Below are 17,075 nucleotides of genomic sequence, written 5' to 3' on the forward strand. Positions count from 1 at the left end.
GACTATATGGAACCTTGTGAAGTCAGCATCAGAAAAGTACTGTAGAAATGACCAGGAAAAACCTACGCTTGACAGTTGGTGTTTTAAATGGCCATTGTCAACTAAGCAAACATCTCCACACACTGGGGCTAGTAGACACACCTCTGTGCAGTGCCGCGCCAGCACGTGGTAGCGCCTGTGTACAAAACATTTAATGGCGCCCAAAATGAACAATTATTTATTGTAACCCAAAAAAAATAACTAAAAATTCTTACACATGCAACAGGAAGATAAAGCAAGTTAAAATAATTAAGTAAAAATAAATCTTTGGCGTAATAGCATCAAAAAACTAAAGATATAGGTAGGAAAACATGAAATATTTAGCTATTTTATAAAAAATTAACTTTTCGCGTCTTAAGTTCGAACAATCTGTTTATAATATATGGTGAATATCAATTTGATTTAATACTGACGACTCTATAGAGATGGTAGATAAATTTATCAACTGCTCTTGACTGATGGTCTATCTCAAATAATTTTTTAAGTTTCAGTTTATAAAAAGATCACTCAGCAGTGGCATCAGATATGGGCAGAGTGAGCAGAATGCGAAGAGCTATTGCTAAATTTGAAAAAACTTCAGTAAATTCGTTTAGAAATATAAATTTTAAAATTTTACAAACATTATTTAATTCTTTTAACAAAGGCTGAAGCTGTATAATTTCTTCAATTAAATCGTCTCCCCCTATATGTATCTAAATGATCATTAAATCTCATTTTTTTACAAATTTCTACACAAAAGTTTTAATTGTGAGTGTTCTGTACTGTCGTTTATAGTATATTAAGTATGGAGAACGGTAAGGGTTTTATACCGATTGAAGACAATTGTTTGGAGGAGGAACAGAGCGACGATTCCAATTATTGTCTGAGATCGGTTACCCTCATAGGCGTAACCAGGGGGGGTTTTGGGGGTTGTAACCCCCCCCCCCCATTGGGATGTACTTTGAGCTCTCTACGCTTAACACCATAGCCCTCAGAGACCTTCCAGTAGTTGTAACCCCCCCCTTTCAGGTAGTTGTAACCCCCCCCCCCTTAGGGTCATCCTGGTTACGCCTATGGTTACCCTTAACGTTCGACATGCTTATAACGTTTTTTGCACGATTGATACCATTATAAATTATAAAATTAAACATTTTCGTCATATTGACTAGTTTCATTCATTTTATCAAGATAGATACTTTGGTTGTTAGGTAGTAACTAGGGTGCATAACAACAATGGAGAATTGAGTTTTTATTTAGTTAATAATAATTTTAAGTACAATTTTGATTATTATAAATTAAAATATGAGCGAAAGTGAATTTGAAGAAATTGAACGGGCTTGGGAAGAAGGGTGTTCCGCAAACAAATTGTACCATAAGTTTCAATATTAATAAATAATTCGTTAGTTTTCTTTATTCTTTCAAACATAAATTAAAATTAAGAGATTTTTTAACTCGACGGTAAGTGAATTACTTACCGTCGAGTTGGAGTACTTACCGTCGAGTTGGATTACTTACCGTTGAGTTACTAGTAAATGTCACCTACTGACGTAAAATCTGTCACGGTAAACAGTCAAAAATGATCAATCGTGCAAAAAATTATATAAAAATTTGAAAGAGTCAACATGATTTTCCAATATGGAAAATCTTACATTTACTGAAATCAATGCTTGGTCGAGAACACAATAAAATAAATTTTGTATGACATTTTGGGATCCAAAATCAGTTCGTCTTTATGTTCGTAATCGAACTGTTTGCTTTTATTCCGACACCGAACTGTGTGTCTGATTGAAAACTGGGCTCCACATCCAGTTTCTCTGAAGTTTCATTTACTGTAGTAATAACATCGTTAAATTTGCTATCTATCCGAAACTAGAGGAAGAATTGTTTTAATGGCGTAGGCGTAAATTTCGCCCAATGTGTTTTAAATGAATTCATTTTATCGACTCTTGAGAAAACTAATAAGTATTTTTGAAAAATTTAAAATGCAGAACGAAAGATTACATTATTACCGAGGACAGAAAGTCCCTTAGAATAACCAAAAAGTTTCATTTGACTGAGATCTTTGAAATTAAAAATCACACTAATTTTTTTTTCACCCCTGTAACTTATTAAAATAAACATTATAGAAGTTTTTAAGGACTTTCGACCCTCGATAATAATGCAATCTTTCATTCTAGGTTTAAATTTTTCAAAAATACCTATTAGTTTTCTAAGAATTTGAAAAAAAAGAATGAATTTAAAACACATTGCCGCGAAATTTTGCGCCTACGTCCTTAACTCTTGTAAAGCATTTAAGGCAGGCTGCATATTCATTGTTTTTAATTGTAAAATTTTGCTAACGAAGTTAACTTTCATCAGAACTTCACACTATACCTAGGTATATGTGGACCGAGCATATGAATGTAAATGTTGATATTTTATCTTCTAAATATCTAGCTTGATATTTTTAATCAAGATCAAATTTATCCGAATGTGTTATAGGTACTTACTACATAAAGCATCATTCATTTCTATCAAATTTTTGTATAATGGCTTTAAAGCATAAATTCTGCTGGACCGGTGGCTGCATGTCTTTACAGGATTTTTCTTGTTTATGTAGATTGTATAAATCAATACGTAACGTACCTACCTTTAAAGTTGAGATATGCAGGGTGGTTAAATGGGTAAGTGTTGTTTTGACCTGCGTAAAATTTTTGTAACAACTCTAGTGGCGCCCCTTAATTGCTGGCGCCTGTGTGCACCGCACACATTGCACACGTGGACGGCGCGGCCCTGCCTCTGTGCTGTGCAGGAAGTGTGAACGAGATGACGAAACTGTCGAGCATGTCCTACGTGAATGTCCAGAGTTAGAGCAAGGACACACCAGGCGGCGCGCGTCGAGTCGACGTCGAGGCAGCGTAAAACACATGGCGCGGTATAACAGCGGCAGCTATGCTACGATTTAAAGTATTTGTATTTCGTTGTTGCCAAATTTAGTCGCGTGTTGGCTGCTGTACGATAAGATATCTGAAAGTTATGGCGATTTGTCTTTTGTAATAAATACAAGTTTATTTTATCTTAGATTAAAGAAAAAAAGAAACGCAGATATTGGATACATCCGATCATAAAGGAACGAAATTATAAGGGATTTTTTACAGATTATATTAACGAAATTAATATAATAAAGGCCCAGAGATGTTTTTTAATTTTACAAGAATGTCTAATAAATCTTTTCAGGAGTTATTAGTGAGTATTAAAAAGCCGTGTTCAAGAAATAACACCGTTATGAGGGAAAGCATATCACCTAAGAAAAACTATTTATAACGCTAAGAGGCATTCCATTCTATGGTACGCCACTGAGCAAATAGAGGTGTTAAATTGATTTAAAAAATTATTCAAATTAAAGCCAAAGTACGTATCGAGAGAGACGAAAACCAGAATATACAAAACCGTAATAAGAGCAACAGCCACCTACGGATGTGAGACATGGGTGCTAAATAAAACAGAAGAAAAAAAGATATAGACTTGAGAACGGAACGTGCTAAGAGCTATTTTCAGGGGAAAGAATACAGATACAGAAGGCGGCTGGCATAGAAGCACCAATCAAGAATTAAGGATGATTTACAAGGAACCAAGTGTAACAAGATACACAAAGTCATAAAGAATCAGGTGGGCAGGTCATGTCGAGGGGATGGATAAGGGAAGAATGCCAAAGATGGTACTGCACAGAAGACCAGTTGGGACTAGGAGACGAAGAAAAAGACGGCAAGAAAGTTTCAGGAAGGTGTAGTATCGATGGAAATTACACACTGGAAAGAGGAGCTGAAAAATAGGATATAGTGGAGAACCATAGTTCAGCAATTTTTACATAGACATCAAATAAAATTATATATAAATTATTAGCATAAACTGTATTATCTAAAATTGTAAATACAAGGCCTGTAGAGCATAATAAATAAAATAATAAATACCTAAATAAATAAAATAATAATAAATAAGGTTTTTTTATTATTTTGTTTGAATATTCATCAATGCGCATATCCCAAATAGCTGGTCTCATCTGAATTTCATTAATTAATTTTTCTACATGTGTATTTCCCATCAGAAAAACACGATCTGACAACACTCACTACAGAATTCGCTAGAAAACAGCTGAAACGTCTGTGTTGCACCACGATACACGCATTTATGATATGCCGTCGAAGTCATAAAACCGATTGGCGGTGGATGGGTTCCAGGATATGTCGCCAGAAAGCCACTGCATCGAAAATTTTAAGAGCGTCTGGTGTGTGTTACTGCATCAAAGTATAGTAAGGGATGCGTCGCTATCGACATCTCAGCGAGGGTTCAGTCGACGTACGCCGCTCCGTCTGTGTTACCTCTTATCGTCAATACGAGAGTATGCGTTCGGCGAGTCTTGGCCTACACCTGCCGACATAGGGAAATCGTGGACAATGACAATTACCTAAGAGCGACAGCCCCTTGGGAGTTGGGAGGATGCACAATGGGTCAATGATGGCCTAAGTGCTGTAGGACTTAACTCGCCCTCCCTAGTCTACAGATATAGAGATAGTACGGGAGTTTATCGGTGGGCCAATAGGCTAAAACAGGCCGGTATAGTAGAAAATTATCTAGAGATTTAGCCGATCGGTCCTCCCTCTTAACAATGCTGGATCCGCTGCTGTACCTAGGGCATATTTTTTAAGGAGACCTGTACAGAATCCAGAATCCTTCAGCTTGTCATGAAACGTAATATTGAGGACCGTAGAGGTATTAGAAGAATGCAAATGTGATGGCTCAAGAGCATTCGCGATTGAACAGGAATACGCAGTGCCGAGCAACTGTTCCGATCACTCCGATTAGCTGAACACTATGAACAACTCGCCAATGTAATTCCCAACGTTCTTTTTCTTCTTCGTCTAGCCATTCACGTCCACATCTGAACATAAGCCTCTTCAAGTCTTCCTTTCCATTGTTTTTTGTTGTACGCTACTTGTAGCCAATTTTTCCCGGCAGTTTGTTTCAGATCATCTGTCCATCTCATAGGAGGTCTGCTTCTGGGTCTTTTGTGTTGGTATGGTCTCCAGAATTGTTCTGTGCCATTTGTTTAGATCGCTCCTAGCTACATGTCCAGCGTATTCCCATTTCCATTGGGTTAGCGGGTAGACACTCTTTACGATCCCGGTAAAGACAGGTCTGCTTCAGGGATGCGCCCCTGCCCTGCGTACGCGAGCTCGGCTTTTTCTCCCAATCCTCTTCCGGGAGAGAAGCGGATCCTAATTCCTAAATCCTACCCACCAACGCAAACCTACCCAAATCCTTCCCCACTCAACCCGCACTGGACCAGCGTGAAGAGATAACGGTCCAAACCTTCAAGTTAATTCCCAACGTTAGGGGGGCCTAATACAGGACCGAAAGAAGAAGAAATTTTGCAAAATTTAGCTAAATATACGACAAATATAGCAAATAACATAATATCTATCGACAGTATCGACGACCTTTATGTGTTTTTAATTGAAAGTTGAAAGAACTCTGGCGATACATTTTCGCATATTATACGGTACGGTATTAGATGAGAATAAACTCAACGGTGTGTCGCCGATAGCGAGAAGTTCAATGCTACGAGATCACAGATCACGTTTTGCAGATAGGAGTCCGGAATAATAGCAGTGGGGTTACAGCAGAAGCAGAGTGTAGGTAAGTGTGCCAACGAACGATATTGACCCCCTAGAAGACAACAACTGATACTATGTTACGTTCACGACGGTCTGTCGACATCAAATCTCTTCTTTCATATTACGATCGCACTGATTGTTATTAATTACATATCGCGAATGATTTAGCTTTTTAAATCACACAAATTTTTTGGTCAGTTACTAGTCGAAATATTTTTGATATAAAAAAACTGAATTTATATAGGTATGTAATATGAATTTTGAATATCCAAATTATAGATATGAATTATGTTTTATGTTTAACCTATAATACATATTTCTTGAAAGTAAAATATTGCTATTAATAGTATTAATATTGCATAAATAATATTATAATAATAATAATAATATTATAATATTGCTATAAACTATAAATATAAATATTGCATGCTGCTAATTTAAGGATGCGCACTTATTTTTATGTGGTTTTATTTATTAATACACGTGGTTCTATTTTTGAAGAATCATGCTAGTGTGGGAAATCACACCGTTACCTATTTTTTCAAGCCCGGGTAGCTCAGTCGGTAGAGCATTGGACTTTTAATCCAAGGGTCCAGGGTTCAAGTCCCTGCTCGGGCGACCTTTTTTGTTTTGTGAATAACAATTTTTTAAATAAAAAGGAGGTTTATGATACAGATGTGAATTGTTGTAATTTGTTCTATCTCTCAAGACATAAGGAGAATACTATGAAAATAATATTTTCAAGATATTCAAGATATTATATGTATTAGATTCATTCCTTAGTTCCAAGGTCTATTTCTCCATGTATTTCTTCAGATCCTATCTCGGATTGAGGTTGAGGCACATGTGCATTAAAATCACCTCCTATTTTGACTCAGTATGTCTCGTAATTGATCTTAGAAAGCATTTCTTTCAGTCTAACCCAGCTCTGTTTGTAACACATAACATTTAACACTTTTTTATCAAGTATGGATTTCACATTACTCTATCATTCGATTTTACAACTTCTACTACGCTATGTTTCATTTCACTATCAGCAATACCAACTTAATTCCTGTACATACCACAACACAATTTGTATTCTTCACTTAGTTCTTTCGCCCGCTGTCCTGTCTACCTAGTCTAAGCGCATCTACTATCTCTACTCTCTTACATATTTAGGACTTCCAAGATTCCAAGACATGTCTTGGAATTTTTCTAACCTGTAATGGTCCCCTTGAAATAGTCCTCATCCGGAAATCCAAACGGAGACTCCGTTTGCTTCATGAACATTTTACCTCAGGAGGTGTCATCATTTGAGTATAATTTGTATTAGGTACATTGGAGTCTTTTCATTTTTATGACCTGAAGAGATTGTCGGGCGTTTGATGCCTGAATGCATATTTCTATCACCATTATGCCCTGCAAGATTTACGAACACACCACCAAAGCTACCAAAATGCATTATTACCCACATATATACCAGGATCCCTACTGTAATGTCCTACAGTAATGTCCATAAGGACTGTCCTATAAGATAATGTATTGTTGCTCGTATCCCGCCTCTAGGAGTCACGTAGGTAGGTACTCTATTTGCGATACTATTGTTGCATTTTCAGCTTTACTACAGGGTCTACAGGTATTTTCATTATTAGGTATTCATTTATCTACTTTTTGTTTTCTTCCCGAGTACCTATTTCCCCTCCATATATTCCATGTCAGTTTTTTTCTTGTTCTTTTTCCTCTTCTTTCTAGCACTATAAACCAGGGTGGGCCTACAGTCTACGCTGATTTAACAATCTGCCTAGTGTGAGAAATTAGGTAGCTCAGTCGGTAGAGCATTGGACTTTTAATCCAAGGGTCCAGGGTTCAAGTCCCTGCTCGGGCGAAATTTTTAGATCTTATTGAATTTACTATTAAAAATCAGTTTAATACACACTATTAAAATCCATATTTATTATACATATACAGTAGAACCCCGAAAATCCGAACTAATTGGGGGGACAGCCTGTTCGAATTCCGAAAAGTTCCGAAAATTAGCCTAACTCAGTAGTTCAAAGCTTTCATTGTCGTTGTCGTTGATTTTGAGTCGCCAAACGTTCTCGCAAGAGTGTGGACAATATTTTTGGACTCAAGTTGACTACGAGAGAACCGAAATAAATGTTTAACCTTTATAAGCACTATATAATTAAAATACGTATTTATTTTTAAGAAAATTTTAAGTGTCAAAGTCTTATTAATCCTACATTGTTTAATTTTCTGATTTTACTCTGTATAATAAACAAGTTTTTAAGTTTTTGTTTTGAATTTTTTTTCACTTTGCGTTGCTTCGGATTTGCCGAACGTTCGGATTAGCGGGGTACGGATTTGAGGGTTCTACTGTACTAAAGATATATGTATACGAAAATCCTTTGCCTGTAATTAAAATGCATTATACATGTAGATAAGTGGCGAATTTTTATATAAAAAAAATAATTCTCTTCTAAGCTAATTTACCGAAAATTTATTCAGAAAAAGTTGTAGCCAAGCCCGGGTAGCTCAGTCGGTAGAGCATTGGACTTTTAATCCAAGGGTCCAGGGTTCAAGTCCCTGCTCGGGCGACGCTTTTTATTAAAAATTTAATTTAATTTGAAATTAAAAAAAAAATGGTAAAGAATTAACAAGTACATACATGATCCATTTATCTATTTGGTAAAATAATACAGTTTCCGTTTTAATGAATCAACTAACATCATTCCTATTAGAAATACACAAACAATATACAATATACTTGAGTACAGGAATTTGATTCTCGAAAGGATAGTATTTTATATCAAAAGTGTCCTCATTCCTGGAAAATCGATCTGGGGTCATTGTAGCCAAGCCCGGGTAGCTCAGTCGGTAGAGCATTGGACTTTTAATCCAAGGGTCCAGGGTTCAAGTCCCTGCTCGGGCGAAATTTTTAGATCTTATTGAATTTACTATTAAAAATCAGTTTAATACACATAGACCAAGGCGCATCTGTAAAAATATTAGTACATTTGGACGTTGAGAGGTGACTCAAATTTTTTTGCAGAAATTGCTTGAAAATAAATCAAATAATAATATTTGAGTTATCCTCCCTCTCAAAAAGTTCCGGAACATTGTTTAAATAATCAAAATGTCAAAAAATGAAGGAAAAATTCGATTTTTTTCTTCGTTTTTTGATTATAACTTTAAAAGTATTCATTTCCGAGAAAAGTTGTACTAACCTTAAAGGTTCCATAAATAAATTTCCTATAATATAGAATTGGTTAGAAATTTAAAAAATAGTCACCCTTGTTGCAAAATAGCAATAATTGCGAAAAAGCTATACAAAAACAAGTATTCGCATTTTACGCTTTTCAACCATTTAGTTAAACTTAGAACTTTCATATTTCACCTAGAAAAACTTTATGATACAGTAAAATAATACTGTAAATTTCATTAGGATCGGTTCAATAGATTTTGCAAAATAAATTTTGTAATCCAGCTTTCGCAAAAAAAAATTCATTTTTTCAAAATGTTACAGGACTGAAAATAAAGCAGATAGCAAGTTGAAATTTTTTTGCGTATAGAAGTGTACTGTACCTTTCATTTGCAATTTTGCAAAATTAAAATCGATTAACTACCACGGCGTCAGGACTTTTTTAAATAAACATTATTTATTGGTGCTATGCGCAGGACAGCGGATAGTTTGCTCTGATTGGGCATTCCAATGACCTTTGATAATGATTGATACATTTTAATTTTTATACATTTCGATATAAATAAATAAATTTGTTTATTGAAAAATAAAAACACATACTCTATTCTTTGAAATAACACTTTTATTAGCAAATACTTTCTTTGTTCATATATTTTAACTTAGAGAATAAAAGTTTATTATTTTTAAACATATGCAATTGTTTAAACAATATTTCACAAACAATAATAAAATTAGTTTGATTTTTGTGGAATTAAAATATTAAAATACAACAAAATATAGAGTAAGAAAATAATATATTAGATAAAGATTGGAAGAAATTTTGGTGGAAATCAACTTGTGTGAATCGAACACCGCTGTCCTGCGTGTAGCACCAAAAATTAATGTTTATTTAAAAAATTTCCTGACGCCGTGGTAATTAATCGATTTTAATTTTGCAAATTGTAAATGAAAGGTACAGTACACTTCTATTCTTCTATAAGCAAAAAATAATTCAACTTGCAATCAGCTTTACTTTCAGTCCTGCAACAATTAAAAAAAATGAATTTTTTTTGCGAAAGCTGGATTACAAAATTTATTTTGCAAAATCTATTACATTGATCTTAATGAAATTTACAGTGTTGTTTTACTATATCATATAGTTTTTCTGGATAAAATATGAAGGTCCTAAGTGTAGCATAAAAGGTTGAAAAACGTAAAATGCGAATACTTGTTTTTGTATGCTTTTTTTCTAAATTATTGCTATTTTGCAACAAGGGTAACTATTTTTTAAATTTTTAAATAATTCTATAGTGTAGGAAATTTAATTACGCAACTTTTATGTCAGTACAACTTTTCTCAGAAATGGATAGTTTTAAAGTTATAATCAAAAAACCAATAAAAAAATCGAATTTTTCCTTCATATTTTGACATTTTGATTATTTAAACAATGTTCCGGACCATTTTGAGTGGGAGGATAACTCAAATATTATTATTTGAGTTATTTTCAAGCAATTTCTGCAAAAAAATTTGAGTCACCTCTCAACGTCCATCTCAAAACAGATGCGCCCTAGATTAACAATATTAAACTCCATATTTATTATACATAGGTATACTAATCCTTATGTATACAAAATATATGTATACAAAAATCCTTTGCCTGTAATTAAAAAATGCATTATACATGTAGATAAATGGTGAATTTTTATATAAAAAAATTTTTCTTCTAGCTAATTTACCGAAAATTTATTCAGAAAAAGTTGTAGCCAAGCAATGGAAAATCAATATGATGCTTAAGTAACCAAGCCCGGGTAGCTCAGTCGGTAGAGCATTGGACTTTTAATCCAAGGGTCCAGGGTTCAAGTCCCTGCTCGGGCGACGCTTTTTATTAAAAATTGAATTTAATTTGAAATTAAAAAAAAAATGGTAGAGAATTAAAAAGTACATACATTTTGTTAAAATAATACAGTTTCCGTTCTATTGAATCAACTAACATCATTCCTATTAGAAATACACAAACAATATACAATATACTTGAGTACAGGAATTTGATTCTCGAAAGGATAGTATTTTATATCAAAAGTGTCCTCATTCCTGGAAAATCGATCTGGGGTCATTGTAGCCAAGCCCGGGCAGCTCAGTCGGTAGAGCATTGGACTTTTAACCAGAGTTGGATAAAACGGGATAGGTTTATAATATTAAATTTTTTGTATAAAATTATCTAAAACTTAATTTATGTCTAAATTAAGTAGACATTAAACTGAACCTATAGTAAAATTTACTCTTGAAAGAATAATATCTTCAGTAGTCAGAAACTTAAAAATAGACGTTTTTTATGTTTTATGGCAAAATGGGAAATAAGACCTTTTATTTAGGACTAGGTACGTATATCAGAACAAAAGTCACATAAAAATGTGTTGTTCTTCTCTGCGGTATGATAAAAAGCTTCATATCTCTTTTTAAAAAATTAATAGGCCAACAAATAAATAGGTATATAAACGGGACATAAGAAACTGTATCCCGTTTTATCCAACTTATAAGTGTCCCGTTTTGTCCAACTCAGACATTTTTTAAAACAAAAGTGGCTGCTGCCTAAATGTAAAAGTAAAATTAGGTAGAATACACATGAGAATATTCGTTAATGACTGCTTAATTAAATGTAATAGTAACAGTCACAGGTATTATATTTCTATATATGTAGGCAGTATAATGTAGAAAACAACGCACTTAAAAGTACAAAGTATCAAAAAAATAGAGTCAAACAATTCTAAACACAACAACTTTTCATCAAATAGTGGCATCGAGGTAAAACGAACAGAGAATGTTAAAATGACGACTGATAACAAGTTTCCGTCGTTGACCGATTCATAGCACCACTAGTTGGGTCTCTAGGCTAGGTATCCCGTTTTATCCGACTATCCCGTTTTATCCAACTCTCCCCTACCTATGATACATTTACAATTATTACGTACCTGTTGCTTTTAAAAACTATTTAAAAGTCATTACAATTATAAACTTTTTTGTTTCTGTCCTCACAACAATAAAACTAATATACCTATTATACATTTGTTTACCTTCATATTGAACAATTATTTATTATTGACAGATCATTTCAACACCTAATCAGAGCCCGTATAACGACTAATACCATACTGTAGGTGTGCGCGCAGATTAATATAAATTCACCCTCAATCTCAATCGCACCTAAAGAAGTATAACTTCAAAAAGGGTTTGAAAAATACATACAATTAAAAATGGGACACGGCTATGAGAAATTTCTGGAAAAACTAGAAAAATGCAGGAAAAAAAAACAAATTTAAAAAATACAATATCAAACTAACAGGTACAATACAGCGTCGATTATCCGAACTAATTATTGGGGAACTAATCGATTTTTTCGGATAGGATAATCGAACTGTATTAATGTAGCAATACTATTTATCCATAGGCGAATGAAAGCCTTATTTACTACATACATCTTTACATACTTTAGTGACAAATAGGATATAAATTAAACAAAAAAGTGCTGTATTTGCAACAAACAGAAGATTTTTAAGCATTAAAAATCTTAAATTTTCTTCTATCCTACCCGTTTACGAGCAGCTGGGTTACGTATTTTTTAATCAGAAATATTTCAGAATGGATTAAAAAATAAAAAATATGAAATTTGATTTTCGGTGTCAGTTTAGCATCACAAAACTCCCCTAGTGATAGTCAATTTGTTTAGAATAAATGAAAAAAAAAACAAAAAAGGCCGCCCGAGCAGGGACTTGAACCCTGGACCCTTGGATTAAAAGTCCAATGCTCTACCGACTGAGCTACCCGGGCTCAGGCTATTTATTTTTGTTGCAAATATCACTGATTTTCCTAAGCCAAAGTTTCACTAGTTTTACAAAATAAAATACATACAATAATATTATTTTATGTTTTTGCAAAATATTTTTATATTTCTGTCAACCATTTCAAATGTTTTGTATTAACTGAATTATAGAAAAAATTAATGCACACAAGTTTTTTAAACTATATCTATCGCTTATTATGAACATAAAAAAATACAAATTACCTAGTAATACTTATTATTTAGTACTTTAGTATTATAGTATTATACATACTACAACTTTTAATACTTCAATTATTTTTATCGAGATTTTATTGTTCTTGTATGATAAACGATAGTGACGAAACAGAAAATATTAATAATGTAACAATTTTTGGAGTGAAATAAAAGTACGTTTACCATGTAGGTAATAATTAATTAGGTTCGTCTTTTTGCTTGGGATAATACTTTGTAAATAACACAAAAAACTCGAGAAATTACTTAAAAAAAAAAAAAAAGTCGCCCACTCGAGAAATTACTTAAAAAAAAACAAAAGAAGTCGCCCGAGCAGGGACTTGAACCCTGGACCCTTGGATTAAAAGTCCAATGCTCTACCGACTGAGCTACCCGGGCTTAGTTACTTAGGCATCATATTGATTTTCAATTACTAGGGCTTCTTTTGCAATAAAAATAAATGCCCTGATAATATCTAAATTATTTCATAACACAATAATCAATAAATAATAATGATTATTATACAATCTCTGTATAGACGAGACAATGAAACAGTAAAAAAGCATTTCCTTCAATTATCTTCCATCACTTCGAGATGATTTTGAAAATTGCATTTTCCTTGTTCAATAATGTAATAGCAGCTATTTGTATAACAAGGGAGGAAAGTGCTACTTTTCCTCCCGGGAATGAAGTTTACTGCCCGACGCGTAGCGGAGGGCAGTAATCATTCAAGGGAGGAAAAGGCACTTTACTCCCATGTTATACATATGGTTTTTCCACCTTCCTCAAATTAATAACAAGTCATTTTTCATTTTTACTTAATTTATTTATGTAACTAACCAACAAAATTTATTAAAACTAAAACTAACAAGTAGGTCCAATAGTACATAGTACAATATATCTGTCAACTGTCAAATATAATTCAAATTATTAATGTAAACATTGTTAAATCATAATAATAATTTACTGTTTTTTACCATTCTGCAAAATACAGGGTGTTTTATAAATAAAAGTTAAAAGGTATAGATACTTACGTAATAGAAAATAGATTGATATTGTACAGGGCGTCAATAAATTATATTTCATGAATGAAATACCATGCCGTCCCTTTTACTTTTCCTCCCTAGGGAGGAAAAACATTTTCCCCCCTAGGGAGGAAAAGTACAACTTTGCTCCCTACAATCAGGCCCGGAAAAGTATACTTTCGGTAGAGGTAGGTGGAAATAGTTATTTGTATAACAAGGGAGGAAATTGCTACTTTTCCTCCCGAGAATGAAGTTTACTGCCCGACGCGTAGCGGAGGGCAGTAATCATTCAAGGGAGGAAAAGGCACTTTACTTCCATGTTATACATGCTTTTTCCACCTTCCTCAAATAACAAGTCATTTTTTAATTTTTACTTAATTTATTTATGTAGGTAGGTAACTAACCAACAAAATTTATGAGAATTAAAACTAACAAGTAGGTACAACCTAACTGTCAACTGTCAAATATAAGTCAAATTATTAATATAAACATTGTTAAATCAGAATAACAATTTACTGTTTTTTACCATTCTGCAAAATACAGAGTGTTTTTAAATAAACGTTAAAATTTTAAAATGTATAGATACTTACGTAATAGAAAATAGATATTGTACAGGGCGTCAATAAGTTATATTTCATGAATGAAATACCATGACGTCATTTTTACTTTTCCTCCCTAGGGAGGAAAAGTACAACATTGCTCCCTACAATCAGGTCCGGAAAAGTATACTTTCGGTAGAGGTAGGTGGAAATAGCTATTTGTATAACAAGGGAAGAAAGTGCTACTTTTCCTCCCGAGAATGAAGTTTACTGCCCGACGCGTAGCGGAGGGCAGTAATCATTCAAGGGAGGAAAAGGCACTTTACTTCCATGTTATACATGCTTTTTCCACCTTCCTCAAATAACAAGTCATTTTTTAATTTTTACTTAATTTATTTATGTAGGTAGGTAACTAACCAACAAAATTTATGAGAATTAAAACTAACAAGTAGGTACAACATAACTGTCAACTGTCAAATATAAGTCAAATTATTAATGTAAACATTGTTAAATCAGAATAACAATTTACTGTTTTTTACCATCCTGCAAAATACATGGTGTTTTATAAATAAACGTTAAAATGTATAGATACTTACGTAATAGAAAATAGATATTGTACAGGGCGTCAATAAGTTATATTTCATGAATGAAATACCATGACGTCACTTTTACTTTTCCTCCCTAGGGAGGAAAAGTACAACTTTGCTCCCTACAATCAGATCCGGAAACGTATACTTTCGGTAGAGGTAGGTGGAAACATTATTTTCCTTTCTTCATCATTACCTATTTATGATATTATACCTTTACAAAGGAGCAGTATTTTTGTGATTTATGGTATACTATACAGCCACATACAGGAATTTTATTTTCCTCGTGGATTTGTATCATCATTTTTGTTCACGAAGTTTCCCAAGGTTCTTAAGATCGAATGCAAAAAGTTTTATTAAGATTCATCCAACTGCAAAAATTTGGTAGGTTTAGTTTCCTCACCTTGTAAATCGACTACAAAAAATATAAGTTTTGATCATGTCTACGTCTACCAATTGTATTTTTCGTGTATCTATTAGTTCATTAAAAGATAAATTGCATTATTTTCGTCCCTATTAATTCGATTAAATGTTTTTTAATAGATTAAAAGCTTTCTAATAAATAAATTTCAGAATAATGTTTAACAAAAAGCGTCGCCCGAGCAGGGACTTGAACCCTGGACCCTTGGATTAAAAGTCCAATGCTCTACCGACTGAGCTACCCGGGCTTGGCTACAACTTTTTCTGAATAAATTTTCGGTAAAGTGACATTCGCTTGTAGGGAAAAATTAAGCTTTTATAAAAATTAGCCATTTATCTATATGTCTGTATAATGCATTTTAATTATGCAAAGAATTTTCGTATTATTCTTTAATATATAATATGGAGTTTAATAGTGTGTATTAAACTGATTTTTAATAGTAAATTCAATAAGATCTAAAAAGTCTCGCCCGAGCAGGGACTTGAACCCTGGACCCTTGGATTAAAAGTCCAATGCTCTACCGACTGAGCTACCCGGGCTTGGTTACAATGTCCCTAGATCGATTTTCCAGGAATATGGATATTTTGGATATAAAATGCTATCCTTTAAAAAATAAAATCCCTGTATATAGGTACATAGATTACAAATATTTCAAGGAATGCTGTTAGTTCGTTCATTAAAACGGAAATTGTATTTTTTAACTAATAGCCCGATCAAAGAACAATCTGACGTCAAAAAAAATAAAGGAAGGATGAAAATTTGGGAACAGGTAGTTGATATTGTCTATTATTTTATAAAAAAAGTTTACAATTCTACACCGCCTCCATTTTACAAAAATAGGGAAATAAGGGATGGTTTTTCATTAAAAGTGCTGTATTTCGGAAAATAAGGCAATAATAAAAAAGGAATGTGTGTGTACTTTGTACGCACGTAAGAAGTTATACTTCTGTTATATGATTTAAACGAAATTAATATACTTTTTATTTATATTTTGTTTAAATATTAAACTAATTTATACTTACTACTTCTCAAACATTTTTATTAGAACAGTGCCAAAAATTAAAATAATAAAAGAATAAAACACACACAAACACATTAAACAAGCCACAAATGATGTCTGAACATTAATTGTCGAAAATTTTTTTAACTAAATACGTATTTTCTGAAAATACAATTATATAATAAATATACTTACAATCATAAAATGTATTAAAAAAAACAAAAAAGAAAGTTTCTATTGGGACTCGAACCAGCGCTGATAAGAGCGGTTGGTATTGGAATTCATTCGCCTTCTCCGCTTAGCCACGGACACTATGTGTCATTATTTACGAAGATCGACTAACTAAACGGATTAAACTTGTGATATTTTGATATTTTGAAAATTGATCAAATTATTTTAATTTTGAATTGAAATGATTTAGAATTGAAAAAATACAACAAAACATAGAGTAAAAAAACAATATATTAGGTGAATATTGATAGAAATTTTGATGGTAATCAAATTATATAAATAAACGTATTACATACTATGTATTTTGGCAGATCAAATAGGTAGGTTTATACCTATGATACATTAACAATTATTACGTACCTGTTGCTTTTAAAAACTATTTAAAAGTC

The 17,075-nt window shown here is 32.9% G+C and overlaps 9 non-coding genes across 9 annotated transcripts; 5 read left to right on the forward strand and 4 right to left on the reverse strand.

Moving 5' to 3' along the window:
* Window positions 1-6,217: 6,217 nt before the first annotated feature.
* On the forward strand, window positions 6,218-6,290 carry Trnak-uuu (transfer RNA lysine (anticodon UUU)). The gene has a single exon. It is a non-coding gene; the product is annotated as a tRNA-Lys (tRNA).
* Window positions 6,291-7,458: 1,168 nt separating this feature from the next.
* Window positions 7,459-7,539, forward strand: Trnak-uuu (transfer RNA lysine (anticodon UUU)). Its single transcript has one exon. It is a non-coding gene; the product is annotated as a tRNA-Lys (tRNA).
* Window positions 7,540-8,178: 639 nt separating this feature from the next.
* Trnak-uuu (transfer RNA lysine (anticodon UUU)) lies at window positions 8,179-8,251 on the forward strand. The gene has a single exon. It is a non-coding gene; the product is annotated as a tRNA-Lys (tRNA).
* Window positions 8,252-8,513: 262 nt separating this feature from the next.
* On the forward strand, window positions 8,514-8,586 carry Trnak-uuu (transfer RNA lysine (anticodon UUU)). The gene has a single exon. It is a non-coding gene; the product is annotated as a tRNA-Lys (tRNA).
* A 2,051-nt stretch (window positions 8,587-10,637) lies between these two features.
* Trnak-uuu (transfer RNA lysine (anticodon UUU)) lies at window positions 10,638-10,710 on the forward strand. Its single transcript has one exon. It is a non-coding gene; the product is annotated as a tRNA-Lys (tRNA).
* A 1,877-nt stretch (window positions 10,711-12,587) lies between these two features.
* Window positions 12,588-12,660, reverse strand: Trnak-uuu (transfer RNA lysine (anticodon UUU)). The gene has a single exon. It is a non-coding gene; the product is annotated as a tRNA-Lys (tRNA).
* A 549-nt stretch (window positions 12,661-13,209) lies between these two features.
* Trnak-uuu (transfer RNA lysine (anticodon UUU)) lies at window positions 13,210-13,282 on the reverse strand. Its single transcript has one exon. It is a non-coding gene; the product is annotated as a tRNA-Lys (tRNA).
* A 2,347-nt stretch (window positions 13,283-15,629) lies between these two features.
* On the reverse strand, window positions 15,630-15,702 carry Trnak-uuu (transfer RNA lysine (anticodon UUU)). Its single transcript has one exon. It is a non-coding gene; the product is annotated as a tRNA-Lys (tRNA).
* Window positions 15,703-15,921: 219 nt separating this feature from the next.
* Trnak-uuu (transfer RNA lysine (anticodon UUU)) lies at window positions 15,922-15,994 on the reverse strand. The gene has a single exon. It is a non-coding gene; the product is annotated as a tRNA-Lys (tRNA).
* Window positions 15,995-17,075: the final 1,081 nt, after the last annotated feature.

The sequence above is a fragment of the Diabrotica virgifera genome, chromosome 7 (genome assembly GCF_917563875.1).
Source record: "Diabrotica virgifera virgifera chromosome 7, PGI_DIABVI_V3a".
Classification (NCBI taxonomy): domain Eukaryota; kingdom Metazoa; phylum Arthropoda; class Insecta; order Coleoptera; family Chrysomelidae; genus Diabrotica; species Diabrotica virgifera.